Consider the following 20,045-nt stretch of genomic DNA (forward strand, 5'->3'; position numbering starts at 1 on the left):
CCAGAATCAGACCCCAGGTGAGGATCAATGGGCCAGTGACTGATTATGGAAGAAGTCCCCCAGGAGAGGCAATAAGGGATCAGGATGGGAGGTTGGAAAGGGAGGAATGCAAGCTTGTGCAGGATATCAGGAAAATCCCAGAGAGGCTTCAGCCTGACCCTTCAGAGGGCTTTGGAGGGTAAGCAATGCCTCTGAGTCCATCCTGCCTTGAGGCAAGGGAGCTGGACTCTCACACCCCTACCGGTCTGTTACTGGTTACTGGCCACAGTGGAGGACATCAACCCATAAGCATCCCCAGTTCTCTGAGCTCCAGTGGACCAAGTTCTCTGAAGACAGTGCACATGCTGGAGTTAGGAGAAAAGCATATAGAAACTGCAGGGTGGGTACACAGGTGAGATAAAGAAGTGAGGGGTTTCTGGATGGAGACTGCTGCACTGGACCCCTGGTGACTAGTATGGTGTTTTCACATGGAGCCAGAGGCAGGCCCCACAACCACACAGTCCCACAGCCTCATGAGGGAGTGAGGGAAGGGAAAGGCATCTGAAATCATGCAGAGAAGTTGGTCAAGAATATTGGAAATAGATTTTGAAAGAAAGGTTGACAGAATTAGAATGGTTAATAGCTTCAAAAGCAGACTAATAATGATCCAGCGACATGCAGGTAAACAGAGGCTTACTACAAAGACAATAACCACTGATTCAGCAACCAAGATATATAACTGGATGTACAAGAAAATGTATGACATTAGAATGGGCAGCCTCAGAAGGCACTAAGGAGATGGGCACTCATCACACCTGGGATCTGTTCTGCGGGTGACACGGGGTCCCTCTGAAGTGATTGGCTGTGAACATACAAAGCATGACCACAAAGACATTTCTTTTTTTTAAAGTGTATTCATTTATTTTGAGACAGACAAAAAGAGTGTGAGTAGGGGAGGGCAGAGAGCAAGAAAGAATCCCAAGCAGGCTCTACCCTGCCAGTTCAGAACCCCATGTGGGGTTTGAACCCACAAAACTGTGAGATCATGACCTGAACTGAAACCAAGAATTGGATGCTCAACAGACTGAGCCACCCAGGTGCCCCAACAAAGACATTTCTGAGCATCTCTGAAGGATGCATATTTGGGAATAGAAGTACATGAAGACAAGGCTACAACAAAAACAGGAATAGCAGACCTTTTACACCCACCCTGGGCCCTGAGTGAGGGGAGTGGAAGCACTTTTATCCTTCCAAGCATGGGCCTGATATCAGGATGCTCCAGATCATGACCTTTGCCAGCTGAGTGACCTCAGGACATCATCTAACCTCTGTGGACCTCATTCCCCTCCATTGTGTGAGCAATGTCAGCAGCTGTGATCCTTGCCTTGCTAAGCTTCTGCCAGATGCCATCAGTGGGCACAGAGACACTTAGAGGTGGGAACAAATCACAGAATAACTAGAAGGGCTCTTTAAATGTGAATGCATGCCCATGCCTGGTGGAAAGGTGGCATTTGTTGCTTAAAAAACTCATCTGTTAGAGAAGAATTTATTTTGATTCAATACAGTATCATCAAGGGACACCCAAGCATCCTGAATATCTGGTTCATACCCTACTTATATTTCTTCCAGCTATTGACATAGCACCTTCCATCACATCAGTGCTGTGTGGAAATGCAAGTTCATTCATCCTCCCAATGTCCTTGGATGTGAGCTAAAATCTGTAAATTAGCATCTCCATTTTGCAGATACAGAAACTGAGAAACAGATCAAGTCACCACTTCCTGAATGTGGAGCAAAAGCAGGCTTTGCTGCTGGTTTCCTTCCTTGAATCTCCAGTCTCCACTTTGTAAGCCACGCTTGCAAGGCTTTGTTCCTCAGCCTGCTCTGATATGTATTTTTTCTTACTTCATGTTTTCGTAAAAATGAATGGAGCTTTCTTTGATAGGAGTAACAAATGAGCATGGAGGAGAGGTATGGTAATCTCAGAACTCAGGCCAGGGATCTGGCATACAGAATCTGACACTGCACCCTGATTTATACCCCGAGCCCTGCCCCGTGAGCAGTAAACAAATGGCATATAGCAGGTCGGGCACATTATCACCCATCCAATCAGCTCACTGGGTGCAAGAGTAGGCATCAACTGTGGGGAATTTTCAGTCTTAAGCACAGCCTTCCAAGGTGAATGGGTACACGTGCAGGCCACCTCTGGACTACAGCTGAGCATGGGAGAAAACCCATGGTCTGGAGGCCTGGATGCAATACCATCTCTGCCTCTTTCCAAATGGGACTTTTGGCACCCCCACTCTGGGTTCTGTGGGCCACAGGGAGGTCTGAGTGCTGCCCCCTCCCCTGCTCACACAGACTGTGCTATGAGAGTGGTTGGCCAAGGCAGGACAGCTGGTGTCCAGCATCAGATATAGGGCTGGGAGAAGCTGAGGTCTGAAACAGGGAAAACGATGCTAAGTCCAAAGACTTCCCAACGAGGATAATGGAAGTAAATAACTAGGTCAGTAGCTAGGAAAGTAAAAGTCAAGAAGAGTCAGGGGCAAAAACAGGTTTTGGAGTGTGGTTCAGAGCAAAGCTCCTCGCACAGCAAGGCAGCAACCAGGAGCCAGATATCCCCTTCAAACAGGGTCAATGATACCAGTGAAAGGGGCCACCCCTGAGGAGCAGAGACAACAGGTATGAGTGGCCTCTGCTAAGTGCTGGTGGACAGGGAGGCTCTGGGTTCCTTGGAGAAGGCAGAGACTCCCCTGTCACCACCCAGCCACACCCAGAAACTGCAGATGTTCTCAACTGTATATTGTGGGCTCTTGTACTAGTCTTACATCCTCGGATTCACTCACTCTTCACAACACAGAATGTGGGAAGGGAAAGAACTGACTCATCCAAGGTCACTCTGCAGCAGGTGGAGGTAAGATAGCATCTGGTCTGGCCCTGCTTCTGGCCACCAGGTGGCCCTTCAAGCCCCTCTTGCCCCCTCAAGGAGGATATGGCCAAGCTGTGAGGGGATCCCCATCAGATCCTTCCTTTTAAGTTATAGTGCAAGTTATTGTTGGCATTTGCATCTGAAGACACTGGTGACTCTCCTGTTACTATTTTGGTTTTGGCTAGCAGCTATTTCTGTGACAGTGAGAGCTCTCACTGCAGACTGTGTCAAGGAAAGATGTGAACATCTTTTGTTTCTCAGGCAAACAAGCTTTGTGGGTCTTGCTTCTTTAAACTTCCCATCCACTCAGCTGGGAGGATTAGCTTATTGTGCCACTGGGGGTAGGGGGTAGCAGACATGAGGCCACCTGAAAGATCCTGACTTTTCCTTTCCTTTTCTCCTTGAACTTGTCAGAAGGGCAGTGGGAGGCAGGGGGCAGTGAGGTGATCTGGAGAGGCTGGAGCGACAGAGCACTGGAGCAGAAATAATCAGACGAGATTCCAGAGAAAGACAGAGATTAGAATGCCCTGTCTAAGCACAAATTGCTGCTAGTTCTAGAAGGTGTGGGGAGGCCTGCCAGCCTGCCAGCAGCTTCCTCTCAGCATGATGCCACCATGGCCTCTGGTCACTCCATATCATGCTGTGGTTTCTATGCCATGAGACTGTCGCAGGTGCCAACCTACAACCTCCACCCTGCATGTCCCTTCCATTTGCACACCGTCTTGAGAACAGACACAGAGGAGAGGGCAGCCACGGGATGCAGGCTTACAGGTGCCACTTCCAAGCAGCTGCCTTGGCATCCTCTTTGCTTCTCCAGAATTTGCCTTTGTCTTGATAATTAGGGAATAGTTGATTTGCAGGAAAAAGACGTGTTTCTATTGAAAAGTGTTTTCAGTGTCTTTAGTGAAGCAACAAAATGTATTTTTCTACCTGTTGACATTTTTGGTACCTTGACAGGATTTCTTGACAAGACGAAATACATTATCCTGGATGCAGCCAGTCTATGTGGGTGAATAAGAGAGGGTGGGCTCAATTCCAGCAGGCCCCGCTGACTATTCCAGTGTCTCAGAGGTGAACTGCCTGTTGCTGGCTTAGCGGGAGATCAGTTGCCCCTGCTGAAAGCCTGCAGCAATGAAAACCTTGACAAAAAATAGTTAAAATTATTGTTACAGTTTTTAATTATCCAATATATTTGTGTAGGAAAGAAAAGCCAAGTAATATGTATAAATTCTAGGAAATAAGTAATTTTGTTTGCAGTTAGAATGTCCTGCAGTTTTCTATGGTATGCACTCAGCTCTAATGCTTTGTAGGTTTTACCATTAACAGGGTTCAGGGCAGCTGCTGTTGGGAATATGCAGATACATAGCTCAAAAAGTCCAGACACCACCAAATGTTGCTGAACCAATGACAAACACACAGACTAGGAAAGACCCATCCAGTTACTTGGCTGCCCAGAGCAGTCTACTATATCAGATACTGCCGCTTTCTATTATTTGTTAAATCATTTTATTTTGTTATTCTTTCCATGTCTGTGGGGATATAATTTAAGTACATTTGGCAAGCTGCACCTTAGCTGACAAAACCTGTTTTGGGGTATATTTTGGATTGTCAGGTGGTCCTTAAACCAAGGGAGCTCTTTCCTTCATGCCACCAGCCAGGGTTTATTTGTCCTGCACTTCCAAGCTATATAGATTGTGTGTGGCCATGCTCAATCTCTGCTGTGGGAGGAGATCCTCATGGCATCCTAGTGCCCTGATATCAAAGAAACCACATTTTAGTGACCCTGGGAAGGGCTAGCTGCCAGGACAGCTGTGGCACTGCCAAGCCCTGCTTCTCTGGGCCCCTACTCATGTGTAGGACAACCACCCAGGGTATACACCTAGAGTGCAGAGGAGAATGCCATATGGTTTGGTTCTGACACTTGCCTAGTAAGGTTGTTTCAGAGGTGTTCTTTTCTTGAAATATGAGTGATAAACTGGGAATTGCAAAAGTGAAATTGCTTACCTTTGTGCTTTTCCCTCCACTTCCACATCCTGCAAAATTACAGAAGTGTTTATTTTTACGATAGAACTCTTTCTTTTTTGCAGAAAAAAAGAGCACATGCAGCAAAAAATATTTTTCTTGTGCCAAAAATAAGTTCTTAGACCTTTTAAAAAGTGCCAGAAATCATGCTAATAATTAATGACATGTTTAAATGCTTAGTTCTGCACCAGCAATGTTTTCGATGATCCCAACCTCTTAGTTCGTCATTATGTTAGAGCTGCACTAGTACATGTAGTTCTTTTGTACAGCAAGGAAAACATGCTCTCTTTCCATTTAAGTGAAGGTACATCACTCTGTCCACTTCAGCATGTAGACTGAAGTGGACAACTGAATCTATTTTTTGAGGCTAGTGCTCTGAGCACATGCTAAAAATTCTGGCCTCATTGTTGATCCTGATAGTAAGGTTTTGCAAAGCTAACCTTTTTTCTAATTTCTCTTCTCTTTAACAGTCTTGGAAACAGCCATATTTTCCAATGTTTGACAAATACATTTTCTCAAAGATACTGATTATTCTGATACTGCACTCTGTCATAATAATAGATTTATGTTATGGATCATTAATTAGATCATAGAAATTAGTAACTAGATAAAATTCAAGTAGGAGTTGTCTGCCAAGACAGGACAGGGTTATGTCAGGAGATATAAGGACAAGCTACATCAGGGACACAGGGAGTAAGGGTTGGAGGCTCTGGTGTGAACAGGCTGGGCTGTTACCTGACATCTCCAGAAATGCTCAAGAGAATGTGTGACAGTCTAGGAAGAAGAAATGAACTGTCGAAGTCAGTAGAAGGAATAAATTCAGGGTGGGAAACAAGCAGATAACAGCGGTAAGGATCCACAATATTTGCAGTGAGCACAGAGGGAGCATTGAACTTGACCTCTCTTTACTGATTGATCTCTGGCTGCATGGTGTGTATGGCCTGTTTGCTGGGAAAGGAAGAGGACCTATATCAACTGGATAGCATAACCAAACCTGTCTCTGTGTTTATCAGTTGTCACCCACAAAAATGACCAGCCTCTGGCTGAGTGTCAACACAGGGCCGCATTCAAATAAACAGCAATTTGACATCTAACATCTTGAAGTAAAAGACACATCCTTAAAGTACACGCAAATGATATAAGAATTTCACACACTAAATCATGCAGCAAAATTTTCCAGGATCCTACTTAGTCACTTCTCTTGTGCCAGAGGAACCCTGTTTGATACACAGATACCGCCCAGAAATGTGGGGTGGATGGAGGCTTCTGGACACACACATCCTCTTCATCCCTCTCCTGGGTGATTCTAAGAAATACTTTTTGTCCAAGGGGAGAGAGAGCTGGTTGTTACCTACTGTGACCACCTCAGGAATTAATTCCTCCTTAGACTGGCTCCCCCTTCCTCCCCATGGACCATGCAGGTGGTCCTTCACTTTTTGCTCCTGGGATCCATTCCCCAGTAAACTGCCTGATTGCACTGTTGGGCTCTGGTTTCAGAAAAGGAGACCCAGACCAAGGTATCTTTCTCTATATTGCAGCACCTCTACTTTATTGAGGTGTGACAGTTTTTGTAATTCAGGTGTGTGAAATCATGAGCTCCACTGAGGAAAACTATGCCAACAGTGGATGGGCAGATTTCAGTTTCAGTGGGTCTTGAGGGAAAGGGGGAGAACTCTCTTGCCAGCACAATTCATCATGCTCACAACAACCCAGCTCTTCCTTGGCATCTCCACTCCTATAACTGCCCTGGAGTAGCTCTCCATGGCAAATGTTGTCATACCCATTTTGTAGATGGAGAAACTGACATTTCAAGAGGTTGAGGAGTTGGCTGAATGTCCACTATACCATGGTCCCAGACGTGCTCAGGTGTCTCTCCAGGCTCTGGCTTTAAAGGCCTGGGGCTGAGTGGAGCAGGAAACTCATATTTTCATGCTCTTACAAGAGAAATTAAGGCTGTCTCAGGAATTGGCATAACATCGAAATATGTAGGTATGAGTCATTAGCAGTGAGGTCCACAGAACTGGAGAGTGGGCAGATGGAATCAGTCAGCTAAAGGGATCTGGGAGAACCTGAAGGAATACAACTGTGTTGGCCACACCCAGCCTCTGCCCCCTCAAAACAAGAAGAAACTTGGATGAGAGAGATAGTATCAATCACCCCTCTTATGTAGCGTTTTGGGGGGCTTCCAAGCACCAGCATAGGTTTTGTGCTAAAAATGTAGAATTTGCCATTCCCCTCAACTACCTTGGAAAAAAAGTACCCAGCAACCTTGTCTTCCAAGCTATCTTTAAGAATAATAACCAGCCAACTCTGGTCAGGAAAACATGCTGAGTGCATTGAACCACATTCATGCCTCATACAATGTCAGGTGACAGATACTATAATTATGCTCATATTAGATATGCAGGAATCCAGGCTCTGGAGTAAGTGAGGACAAAGTGATAGGAAGTAGAAAATGCTTACTTGGAGCCTAGGTAAATGTCTGAGCTCCTAACCTTGATGGTAAGCATTCCTCCGACTCCTAACAGACACCTTCTATTAATGTTGGCTACTAGGGAAGTAGAAGACAGGCTGGATCTGCACCTTACTCCTCATCTCACTAGCTATATGATGACAGGTGAACTATTCAGTCCTTAACACTCAGCCTCTTGAGCTCCTGGGATCACTCCTACCAGGCCCATTGAGCTCAGGTCAGAATTCAGTGAGCTTATATGTATAAAGAACCTATCTCATTTCTAGGTGCAGTAGATAGCAAAAATGGTCCCTAATTCCTCCCACCCCTCATCACATGCCTATTTCTAATGTGACTTTATGGCTCCACCCATCAAAGGTAAAAGCTATTTCCCCATCTCCTATATCTGAGCTGGGCCACCTGACCTGCTTTGGTCAATGACACATTAGCTAATGTGAAGTCAGCTTGAAATCTGTGTGCATTGAAGCCTGTTGCCATTGAGTGTCCTGCAGCCACCACTTTGTAAGGAATGCTGGGCCAGCCTTCTGGAGGGCAGACTTATAGCCCTGTCAGCCCATCACCAAGTCCACAACCAACTTATCCCCAGACAGGTGAGTAAGGCTTTTGGCTGCCAGCTGACTACAGATGCCTAAGTGAGCCCAGGAAACATCATGTGAAAAAGAGGCAATCCATCCCAGTGGACTTAGCCCTCATTGTCAACCCTCAAAATTGTGAGCAAGTAAGTAGTTGCCATTTTAAGTCACTGAGTTTGGGGGAAGTTTGTTATGTAGCAGTAGACAAGGGATATTCTGGCACTATAGGGTTGCTTATAACACACTAACTTTGTGTTTTCTTTGATTCTTTCCAAGTGATGTAATGGATGCAGAGGCAAGATCTGCTAATATGGAAATCAGTAACCTAGACGTGGGTTGACTGTTCCTCCATGCAGCCCTTCTGGAACTGTCTCCTTACAGGAAGAATCAGAGGATGGGCCTAGGTGGTCACCAAGAATTCCTCCAGCTACAATGTTCTGACATTCTACTGCATCTTTTTTTTTCTATTCTAAACTCTCATGTCAACACGGCCTCGGAAATTATCCTAGGTTTTGTTTCTTTCTCCCTTTATTTCTGATTACAGTTCATGTTTGTTTTTTTTCTTAGAATCTTGCCCATCATGTTTACATTGAATATCTGAATGCTCATCTTCCCATCTTTCTAAGTCAGAAAGATTCTACTATCATAAGACTGCAGCTTTTCAATTCCCGGATGTCATCAACTTAAGAAAAACAATTTAGTAATAGATTTGGGGGACAGAAAAGGGAAAAAAAACTGTATGATATTAATTAGATTGCTTTAAAATTGCATATACTATTCATCATCTTTAATACTACAATTGACATTTGGGGCAGATCATTTTACACATTTCATCTTACAATGGTTTCTGAATGAGCACTGTTGACCTCCAGACACAATGCACAGCATTATAGCCCCTGGGCTAATGGCTTTCAGTTTGAGACATTTTAAGAAATATTTATTATTTGAAAAACTCAAATATATATTTCCTCTCATCAAGCCTACCTATCTCTAGGGAGGTAACAGCTTCTCTGGAAAGTTGCTGAGAAGCCTGACCTCTGGCTCAATGCTTTAGTGACAGCTCTTCACAACATGTGAATTGGGCCCACTGATCTTGCCTAGCTCTGAAAGTTCTAGAATCTCTTCTAAGAGGTAAGCATTGTTGAGAAGGATTCCCATTTTCCAGGAAAATTGGCAATATCTACTGTGTCCCACTGCCCAGCTCTTGGCAACCCCTCATTCCCTTTCTCATTGTAATGTTACATCATGGTGTAATTGTTATGATCACACTCCAGTCAACAAGTAGGGAGGCACACTTCAAACAAACTGCCCTATGTGTGTAGCTACCATTCCAGATCAGCCAAGGTGCCCACCAGGAGCCCTGGATCCCTCCTTGAGCTGCCACATTTGCTGTAAGCAGGTGACATTCCTCTCTTCAAGTTTGAAATGCCTGGTCCTGGCAAGATTCTTTTGCAGTAAAGTGTAAGGTCAATTAGGATTGCAGAAATACTTAAACGTGTGTGTGTGTGTGTGTGTGTGTGTGTGTGTGTGTGTGTAGGGGGTAGTGTCAAGAAAGAATACATCTGTAGATCTTGAAGCTCTGTGAGTGGCATGGGAGAATAAGAAGAGGAAGGGAACAGGAGGAGGAAGAGAAGAAATAAACTCACCACATTGTGAACTGCTCCTTTTTCTTTCAAATTACCCCGTTTTTTCAGAGACATCTGGTTTTTGACCCCACAATCCAATGTGGTTTTTTTGACAACTATCAATCATTGAGTATTTGGTCAGTATTGTGAATGGAGTAACCTATCGGAGTCCACCCATAACTTTCAGAAAGAAGTTACATATTCATTCCACAACAAAAATAAATGTGAATATTTAAATACTACACCAAATGAGGTGCATTATGAAAACCAACTCTTAGAAAATTTTAGCAAATACAAGCATACAACCCCTATACCCCCATCAATGTATCCATGCTCAATCCATCACCCAGATGAGCCAGGGCATACATATAGTTCCAAAACATCAACCTACAAAGTTTCAAAGCACCTAGGACATGAAGACAGTCCACAACACTCAATACAAAGGCATTTTCTTCTTTTAAATTCTGCAACACTCACTTTTGGAAGGAACACTTCACAGGCAACCAGCAGTGACCAGTGATCATGTTTTACACTGCGAAAGAGGATGCCTGACTACTCTATTAGGACAAACCCAATTTAAAATTCAAACATTACCTAGAGTCAGAGGCAAGTCACAGCTGCAACCCAGGCTGGTGCTCTCTTAGCAAAACAAAACTGTCCTCCAAAGCCCAACCCAAAGACCAGTAAGCAAAAGTTCACTGGCTGAAAGGCAGGAACCTGAGTTCCAGGCTACTTCTGCATATTCTGTAGCTATAGAAATCTTAGTTAACTTTTGTAAAGAAAAACCTCAGCTGCTTCATCTGATAAATGGGAATAATGATTCTCCAACTCAAATGAGTCTAACAAAGTCTTCTCAGCCCAGTGGTTCAGAAGAGAGAATTTTCTGTTTAGGGAAGGACTTCAGGAACAACTAGCAAAGTTACTAAGGCAAGGGGAAGGGGGGAATTTTCCTCCCATTTGAGAAGTTCTCCTAGATGAGAGAGATGTACAATGCCCTTTTCTGAGTGTTGCAGACCAGGGACTTGCAGCTCTGGGGATCTAGAGGAAGAATCCCCAGTTGTGCTTTGCCATGCTGCAGAGTTGCAGATGGAACACAGTTCAAGTTGATTAAAGGAAACCACAGATGCCCCTGGTTCTGCTGACCAGCTCCTCCACCCATATGCCTTTTTACAGCCCCACTCTGACTTTAGCATTCTCTTTGTGGGGCTGATGCTCCACAGGTGCCAAGTCCCCCACAAAGGCAAGACAGGGTGGACCTGTGGTTCTGGCACCACCTGCAATGCCTGCCCTTTGCAAAGTCTAACAGAGGCAGCCTGGCAGTGGAAGTAGTGCTTTCTGAGGGGATGAGGGGGGCAAAGCGTTGGTTACTAGGTCAGGAGGAGGTAGGGCTCCTCACCAAGCAGGGTTTCATCGGGGTATAACCAGCCTTGATTATCAGAGCCTAGGCTGGCAAGGCTAGACTGTGGCAGGTCTGCCCCTGGGGTAGAAATGGGCTAACATTGTTTTCCTAAATCACTTTCGCCCCCCTTTCTGACACACCTTTCTTTCCTGGTTCTTTCTCTATGGAATTCACACTGAAAACACTATTTCCCCCTTCCCCCAACACTTGAAATTGATACTATCTTGGGAGGCGGCCTTTCCTTGGCTCTACTTCCCTCTATTCACTCTGCTCACCACAGTTATGCCCTCTACCCACCCATCCCCACAGCCCTAGCTTCCTTTTAATTCCAACAGCCAAGAGGCTGCCTGGTGAGAAAAACAAACCGGTTTGGGGCTGGGCAGGGGGTCTGAGAGTCTGAGCCCACACCTGGTTTCTCCTGGATAGCTGGCTGGTCAGGACGTGAACAGATGCCAGGCCTATAAAGTGGGTCCTACGAACCTCAAAACGAACAAGAGCCTGGGGATGCCTTTAGGACCGAGGGGAACCTTCTCAGAGCCAGGCTGCAAATCCCTGTCCACTGAGTACCCAGCGGCTGCCCCCCTCCCCCAGTCTCTGTCGCCTTCACAGTCCCAGACAGCGGCCCCAGGCCAACCGCCTGACGTGGTCACCCGCGGGGCCCGATAGGCCTGGGGCAAAGTTGGCGGCCGCCTTCTCACCCAGCCATTCCCTTCTCCTCTTCGCTCATCCTCCCTCGGAGCCCGTGGCCACCTCCTCCAGCACGCGTGTCGCCAGGCTTGGCCAACCAAGCGGCGCGTCCCGGGACGGCCCTTGCCCAACCAGCCCGCCAGGCGTGCGTCGCGGGAGTCTCCCCGCACCTTTTTTTTTTTTTTTTTTCCCTGGGGGCTGGAGCGCCGGGCTCCGCCCCATCATCGCTTCTAGCAAGCTCCCCGCAGCCCCGGGCTGCCGCCGCTGCCCCTAGCCCGGCGCTCCTGCACGCTCGGGGCAGCCTGGGGCGCGGGTGGCGAGTGCAGGGCGGGGAGCGGCGCGGAGGGGAGGGGAAGGGAAAGAAGAGGAGGGCAGAGGAGGAGAGAGCTGGGGAGCTGAGGAGCAGAGGCGGGCGCCGCACCGCCCCGCGCCCCGCACGCTCACTGGCTCCGGAGACGCGCGGGCGGGCTCCTGGGCGCACTGGCTGGGTCACCTTGTCCGGGAGGTAAGTCCCGACCGTCCCGGCAGCGCCGGCTGGCGGAGGGGCTGGCAGGAGCCGGGAGGGGGCCGCGGGCGGGCGGGCGGGCGGGCGCAGGAGGCGGCTCTCACGCGGGAGGGCGCCCAGGCTCCGCCTCGGAGCGCGCAGACCCAGCGGCGGCGCGACGCCCGCGGTGAGTCCGGGTGGTCGCTGTGGCGGGACCTAGGAGCCTCGGGGTCGCCAGGATCTAGGGGAGAACGGAACTGGCGAGGAAGATGCGGAGGAAGGGGTCGGGTGCTGTGAACCCCGGCTGCAGCTTGGCGCCTCGCCACCCCAGTCGCCCCGGCGACGCGGAAGGGCTGTTGTGCAAAGTCGGTGGGAGCTAGTGAGACCTAGACCTCGGAGCGCAGTGGAGCGGGACTGCCCAAGGCCTTGACGGTGCGGGGCTGACATTGGCTCTGCAGGTTCGGGCGACCCCCTGAAGCGACCCAAAGGAGACCAGCTGGGGCTGGTGAGCGGGGCAGCCACGGAGCTGGGGACCGAGGTCCAACTGGGACTGGGAAGGGAAACCGGCTTGGATTGTCTTTGCCAAACCAAGGGAAAAAGGAAGGCGAGGGTGCGAGAGCATTGGGATGGGGACTCCCAACCCGAGACCGGGACGGAGGTGGGGACTCCGGGAGGCCCCGTGTCCGCGAGCTGTCTGGTCCCTGGCAGCTACGACAGCCTGCAGCCTTGGGAGCCGCCAGCCCCGCGCAGAAAGGGGACCGAGTGAGTGGACGCGCTTTTGGAGATCAAGTTCTAGTCTCGCATTCCCTAGGCATGATTTCTGTCCCTTGGTGTACGCTCTCCGAGCTGCTGCGGAGGAAGGAATGGATTGCAGGCAGAGTTGGGCACTTTTCTTAGGGAAGGGGGTTTGATCGCTGTGCGTTTTCTGAAAGACTCCAACAGAGTGGGTGCTTGCATCCTTGCTTTTGAGAGGCTGTCAGTGGGGTCGCTTGGCTTTTCTGAAAGACTAGAGGAAGGCGTCATCTGGTCGCCTTCATTTCCTTGTAGGGGGATCCCCTTGAATGCAGAGGCGTGGGCGCCTGGCACCCAGACTTCAGGTGAGCGCAGCCTTTCTGCGGCGTCAGATGCTCTGGCGCCTCGTGGCTAGTGGCCCGGACTCAATGTCTGTGCCTTCTCTGGCCTCGTTCCGGTGTTTAGTGCAGCAGACGCAAGTCGAGGACTCGGTTGTTTTGAGGGATAGAGGGTGGATAGCTCCGTTTTCAGGTTAGAATCAGGCTCAGGCGGTGGTGCGTGCGCGCGTGTCTGTGTATCTGTCCGTTTCCCTCCTACTGGCCAGCGTGTTTAGTCAGAGCCCAAAGGGAGAGGCGTGCTGCGCAGACCCGCAGCCTGTGGGGTGAGCAGCCTGGTAACGAACCCCAGAGTGGGCCAACTTTTCTTTGCGGAGGTGTGATCGCCAGGACAGTCTGCGTGGTGCTGGGATGTGGTCCTCCTCTGAGAGGGGTCCGATTCAAAAATCCTCACAGCAGCAGAACCGAAGACGTGCCACCGAGGTGGCACCGCAGCAGTCTGATGTCCCTTCTTGCTAGGACAGGAAGTAGCAGGAGCCAAATTTTCAGATGAATTATTGAATGCTGTGTGCCTGGTGGTTGTGTGGAGTGTCTTTTTGGAGATCAGACCACAGGTGCCACCAGGCCTGTGAGAAGGTGTGAGGAAGAGCCCTCCACCTCCTTCCTTCCCTCCCTCTCTCCAACACCCCTGGCACCTTTTCAAGGAGCAAAACTTGGTTTGTAGCTGGTCTGGTCCCCTCTTCCACCCCTCCCAAACCCAGTGCATAAAAATGGAATTGCCATAATCAAGAGGACCTTGTTAAATAAAGGGGAAAAATAGGAAAATCTGTGCTTAAAGGTTTTTTTTTTTTTTTAAGATTGAAAATTTCAATAGTACACCAAAGTTGAGAGAATATTACACTGAACCCCAGGTGTACCCCTCATCCAGTACCACTGGCTGGATGTCCTTTGTCCTGGCCCTTTGTCCTGGCCTCTTTTCAACCACCTCTCCTCAGAGTTTTGGAGGCCGTGTTTGATGAAATTTTAAGAACCCATTCCAAGCCCACTTCATCTCTAAATGCAACCCCAGGTATCTCCAGTTGATGATATTTCATTCCATTTCACCTATCACCAGAAACGACTGCTTTAAATGATTCCATTAGAACGGGTGCTATCTTAAAATAGAAATGAAGGCAGCCCCATTTCCATTTGGGGGTAGTCAAATTTGCGGTGTTCCCCGGGGTATGGGGGGGGGGGATTGAAGGAAGAAAAAGAAATCTAGATCCTGAGAAAAAGAGACATTTGAAACCATTAGATTTCACTTATACCAGTTGATATTCAGGGAATAAACAAGATTCCAGCTGAACCATAAGAGGGAAAAGAATTTTTTTTTTTTTGGTAAAAACTTTAAACTCAATTCATAAATCATAGGCAATTAATTAATTCCATATTTAGCATGACGTAAATTAAAAGTGCTACACACTGGACTCATCTTCCTCATTAACTCTGACCTGTATTTTCTAGGGAATTATTTCTTTTTTTTTTTTTTTAATTTTTTTTTCAACGTTTTTTATTTATTTTTGGGACAGAGAGAGACAGAGCATGAACGGGGGAGGGTCAGAGAGAGAGGGAGACACAGAATCGGAAACAGGCTCCAGGCTCCGAGCCATCAGCCCAGAGCCTGACGCGGGGCTCGAACTCACGGACCGCGAGATCGTGACCTGGCTGAAGTCGGACGCTTAACCGACTGCGCCACCCAGGCGCCCCTCTAGGGAATTATTTCTATTATAAGAGAATAAAAAGGTATTTTCTTATGTAAGTTTTCTATCCAAGACACTAGCCAGTGCTATTCAGGGGTTCATGAGCAGTACTGAATATTTCATCTCTCAAATAGAAAATAAATGTTTGGTCATCACACTAGCCACATCAGATACACCCTCTGGAGAGACACTAGCTTGCTCAGATTTGAGCTCAAGTGTGGTTTCTGGTGGCTGGAGAAGAATAGCATGGTGAAGCCTCTAGAGACAATGGGAGGGTGCTCCCCCCACATTTGTACATGGCTCCCTCCCACCCTGCCACCTCTGTGCCTTCCCTTTATATAAAAGCTGTTCCTAAAAATTGTCAATGTTCTTAGAGGATTCAGTCAGACATTTGAATACCTTTATGAAGTGCATTATTTAAAGGCATCCTTAGTTAACCTTTCGTAATATGAATAACCATCCTGTAAGTGAGCAGTTTTAAATAAAACCTTATCTTTCTGTGATACCAGCATGGCCCTGAGCCCCTCACTTTGGCCTTTGCAGATCCCCATGCACACTGGAGAATCTCATGACCCACATGGACTGATTGTAATACTGTGCCTGTAGCTTGAGCAGACTTCATGTTACCAGCAAAATTATTTGAGTAAGTGGGCACAGGTGGCAAGGATTGAAGGGTGGGGTGTTCATTTGTCAGCATCAGCAAAGCATTGGGGCAAAATGAGTAGCAAAACAGCCTGTACATTCAGTGGGAAGTCCTGAAGCTGTTTTGCTGAAACATACTGATATGAGGAGGTATTGGAGCCATAGCTTTTGACTTGGCATCACCACACTTGAGACATTGTGCCAACATGTCAAAAAAAGCAAAACGTTGAAGATGTGCATATATTAAATATCCCAAATATTGAAGACGGGCTTACCAGGTCCTTGCCTGTGTCACCAAAATTGGAATAATGAAGGTAGTAGCAGGTGGTTTTTAACAAATATGATTTTAAGCATTCTCTGTGCAAGATACTTAGACATTTCCAATTATTCCTGAGAGTTCATAAGTGTGTGTGTGTGTGTTTTAATTTTAAGAAAGATTTATTTATTTATTTTGAGGGAGGGAGAGACAGAAAGAGAAAGAGGGAGAGAGAGAGAGAGAGAGAGAGAGAGAGAGAGAGAGAGAGAATGGGGGAGGGGCAGAGAAAGAGGGACAGTGGGAGAGAGAGGATCCTAAGCAGGTTCTGCACTGTCAGTGCAGAGCCCGATGTGGGGCTTGAACTCACAAACTGTGAGATCATGCCCTGAGCCAAAATCAGGGGCTGAACACAACTGACTGAGCCACCCAGGTGCCCCTCATAAATGTGTTTTAAAGAGGGGCTGAGTAACGTTTTTAGGCATTGGGCTACAATCAGCGTCCCCACAGTGGTTTTCTTTGCCATCCAGTGTACTGGATTTCAGCTGGATGTATAGGGGGAGACAGTGGGGGGTGATTTGGAATTTTCCCAGTACTGTGATTGCCCACCCAACAGGCTTTTCCTGAAGGTCCTGTGAGGAGACCCTTGCTTGTTGGGTGATCTTAGAGACTTCACTTAGCTTTTCTGAGCTTCTTCTGTTTCTTTTCATCTGCTTCTTTTTGGGATTTTGAAAACAATGTTTATAGTTGACACAGTGTTTTTTTTTAAATGGGGAAGGCGGGACTGAGAACACTTTGATGTTTTAACTGTATGTCTCTTCAGGTGAAGTACCCCCCCCACCACCACCACCACCATCCCTCTGAGTCCCTCTGAGCGCTGGGAGTGAGTCCAGCCCCTGCTCTGCACCTGCAGCAAAAGTCAGAATGGGGACATTGTGCGTTCCTCCTTGTGATCCTGCGGTCCTATGTAGGAATGTGTTTGGGTGATGTAGACATTCATGTCAGGGAATTGAAAGGGAATGTACAAGAGAAGCTTGTGAGCAGAAATATATCCTTAACACAACTCAATTTAGACTCATATCACATTTAAGAAATTACATGGTGCATGTTCTCTAGGAGAAAACATTTTGAAGCAGATTATCAACAAGCTACAAAGTACCAAACCTGTTAAGTTGCATTACATAAAATACTGAAGACCCAAACCTGTTAAGTTTCATTAAATAAAATACTGAAGACCAACAACAACAAATAAGCATTGGGATCCAAGATAACTGTTAGAACCAAGAATAACATGACCAGGAAAAAATATACATACATAGAAAATAACGAAGATAAAACATGCTTCTGAAAGCATGCTTCAGACCAGCCCAGGGGATGGCTTTGCATATTTACTTGCATGAGAATGATTTATCTAGGAGTTCAATTAACATTATTCCAGAAAGATGGAGAGTTTTGCCCTTGAGGTTAAAATCAATGTTCAGTCAGTGTGAAACATTTTGAGTTTTTAGTTCTCAATTGATTCTCAAGATGTTCAAAGATATTTGAAACTTAGGTCTTGATAATGCCATAATGTGATGGCATTTAGGGCGTGTGACTCCGAGGAAGAGGAAACAGAGTGATTTACTGATTGCATGGTGAGTCTCTCAGAAAGGGCCCGCTTAGTTTAAATTCTTATTTTATCTTATTAATGTTTATTTATTTATTCTGTGTGTGTGTGTGTGTGTGTGTGTGTGTGTGAGAGAGAGAGAGAGAGAGAGAGAGAGAGAGAGAGAGAGCAAGCAGGGGAGGGACAGAGAGAGGATGTTGGGGAGAGAATCCCAAGCAGGCTCCACACTATTAGTGCTGAGCCTGACTCAGGGCTTGATCTCATGAACGGTGAGATCATAACCTGAACCAAAATCAAGAGTCAGATGCTTAACCGACTTAGCTACCCAGTTGCCTCTAAATTCCTCTTTAAAAAAATTTTTGCTTCTCAAGCCTTCGACCTCATTGGGTAACTACTTTCACATGTATCTTCCATCTGTCCCTTTTTAATCTTCTAGAATGGGGAATGTCATTGTTGTAAACAAACCAAAAAACAAACATTTCAGATGTCAGAACTACAAGCATTGTATTCCATTGCCTCAACTTTAAATTAAAGATACTTCTGAAAGAGAAAAATATATTTTACCTCAAATATCCTAGAGCTTCACCTCTGCTTAGGGAAGCAAAGAAAAAAATGTTACATAAACTCACCTTTCTGCCATGTGTACAATATGCAGTTTTTTACTTATTCTTATGACCTTATCCTCAGACCTTCGTGGCATAGACTTATAGCTGGTGTAGATGTTTGAAGTAAGAGGGTTTGTTTTTGGGGTCCTAATGGGATTAAGTCCTGGGACAGGATTAGCAAACCCTGTAGTATTGCTGAGTGGTAGGCTCAGGTTCTGTGTGGCATTGGAATGGACCTCAAGGATGCCTAACTCATCCTACCATTGATGGCTACTAATTCTTTTGTTATTTGCAGTGTCTAAAATTGCCTTTAAATACAGTCCTCCCTTATCTGCAGGGGATGTGTTCCAAGACACCCAGTGGATGCCTGAAACAGTGAATAGTACCAAGTCCTCTATATACTCCTTTTTTCTTATACATACATTCCATACATATCTATGGTAAAGTTTAATTTATCAGTTAGGTACAAGAAGAGATTAACAACAATAGCTAATAGTAAAACAGAAGATTTATAAAAACATACTGTAATAACAGTTATGTGGATGTGGTCTCTCTCTCTCAAAATATCTTACCGAACTGTACTCACCCTTGTTGTGATGATGTGAGATGATAACATGCCCAGGTGATGAGATGAAGTGAGGTGAATGGTGTAAGCATTGTGATGGAGGCTACCGTTGACCTTCTCACTATATGTCAGTATGAGAGGGTCATCTACTTCTGGACCTCAGTTGATGGTTTGTAAATAAAACTGCAAAAAGTGAAACCAGGGGTCAGGGAGAGCATTTCTGAAGGCAACCTTAATACCTGAAATCTGAGCATTAGCCCCTAAACGTTTCCTGTAGAAGGGACCTTATGCTTACCAGTTGGGATAATGGGGCTGTGTCCTGTATGGCAGTCAGAAAAGTTGAGATGTGACAGGTAAACAGGGTGCACCGTCTAACCTCAGGGTATGGCCTGTGCTAGTAGCTCAGACATTTGTTTACGTATTTTGAGAGCCACTCAGACATTCACAGATGTATTTTAAGAGCACCAGGTCTCCTGTAGCCCCTGCATGCACACAGACAGTGGACAGGACCCTGCACTGGTCAGTCCTTTCACTCCCAGCCCAGTCCTGAAATGCGTTCCAGCATCCCTTGCCTGCATGCAATCCTATTTTCACTTTTCTCCCCCAATCTCTTTCCTTTCCCATAATTCTCTTTGGTATAAAAGCAGTTCCTCCACAAAGAACCATGAGCGGATTAATTAATGGGCATACTGTCCCACAGCTTTTCTTTCATACACTAAACCCAGAGACACAGCACATTCATTATCAGTACTGCCACATAGTACAGTACTCTAAATTCCCTCACAAAGATGGATTTCCGCTGAAAGCCAATTTTAAGTAAAGGGGAATTATCTGTTTTGTTATTTTTAAGTTCATTCTCTTCCTTTTATTCTTATATTGATTTTTTTTTTAAGCCGCGAACATAAGGGTCCCACCTTTGCACAGGGGCAACTGCTTTGTTGTTCTTTATTCAGAATTAGATCATTGGGGTTCTTTTTGGAAATTTCTTGTAACTGCATCTGGGCTCTAAGGGCCATGCAACCTGCAACCATGTCCCACTCACTAACTCAGAATAAGGAAGACGGTGGTCACTGTTTTGATGGTCTTGGTCCTTCTGTCATGCCCTGTGACCCTTCTTGTTGGGGTCCTCTTGCATAATATTCATTGGCACAATTGCTAATCTGAATGTTCTTGGTGTAGGTATATTAATTGTGAATAGGAGCATTGAATATATTTTGGAACATCACAGTCTATTCTAAAGCACAAGGAAAAATATATGTGTTGATTCAAAATGTGCAGAACAATGTAGTTTCCTGTCCTGATAGTAGGCCTTGAGTAACTGAATTGCCAAGTACCTTTCCAGGAAAAGTATGTACTTCAGATTCTTGGGTCCCAAACATATATTTGCAATCCAGATTC

This window comes from Panthera uncia, assembly GCF_023721935.1.
Source record: "Panthera uncia isolate 11264 chromosome A3 unlocalized genomic scaffold, Puncia_PCG_1.0 HiC_scaffold_11, whole genome shotgun sequence".
Taxonomy (NCBI): Eukaryota; Metazoa; Chordata; class Mammalia; order Carnivora; family Felidae; genus Panthera; species Panthera uncia.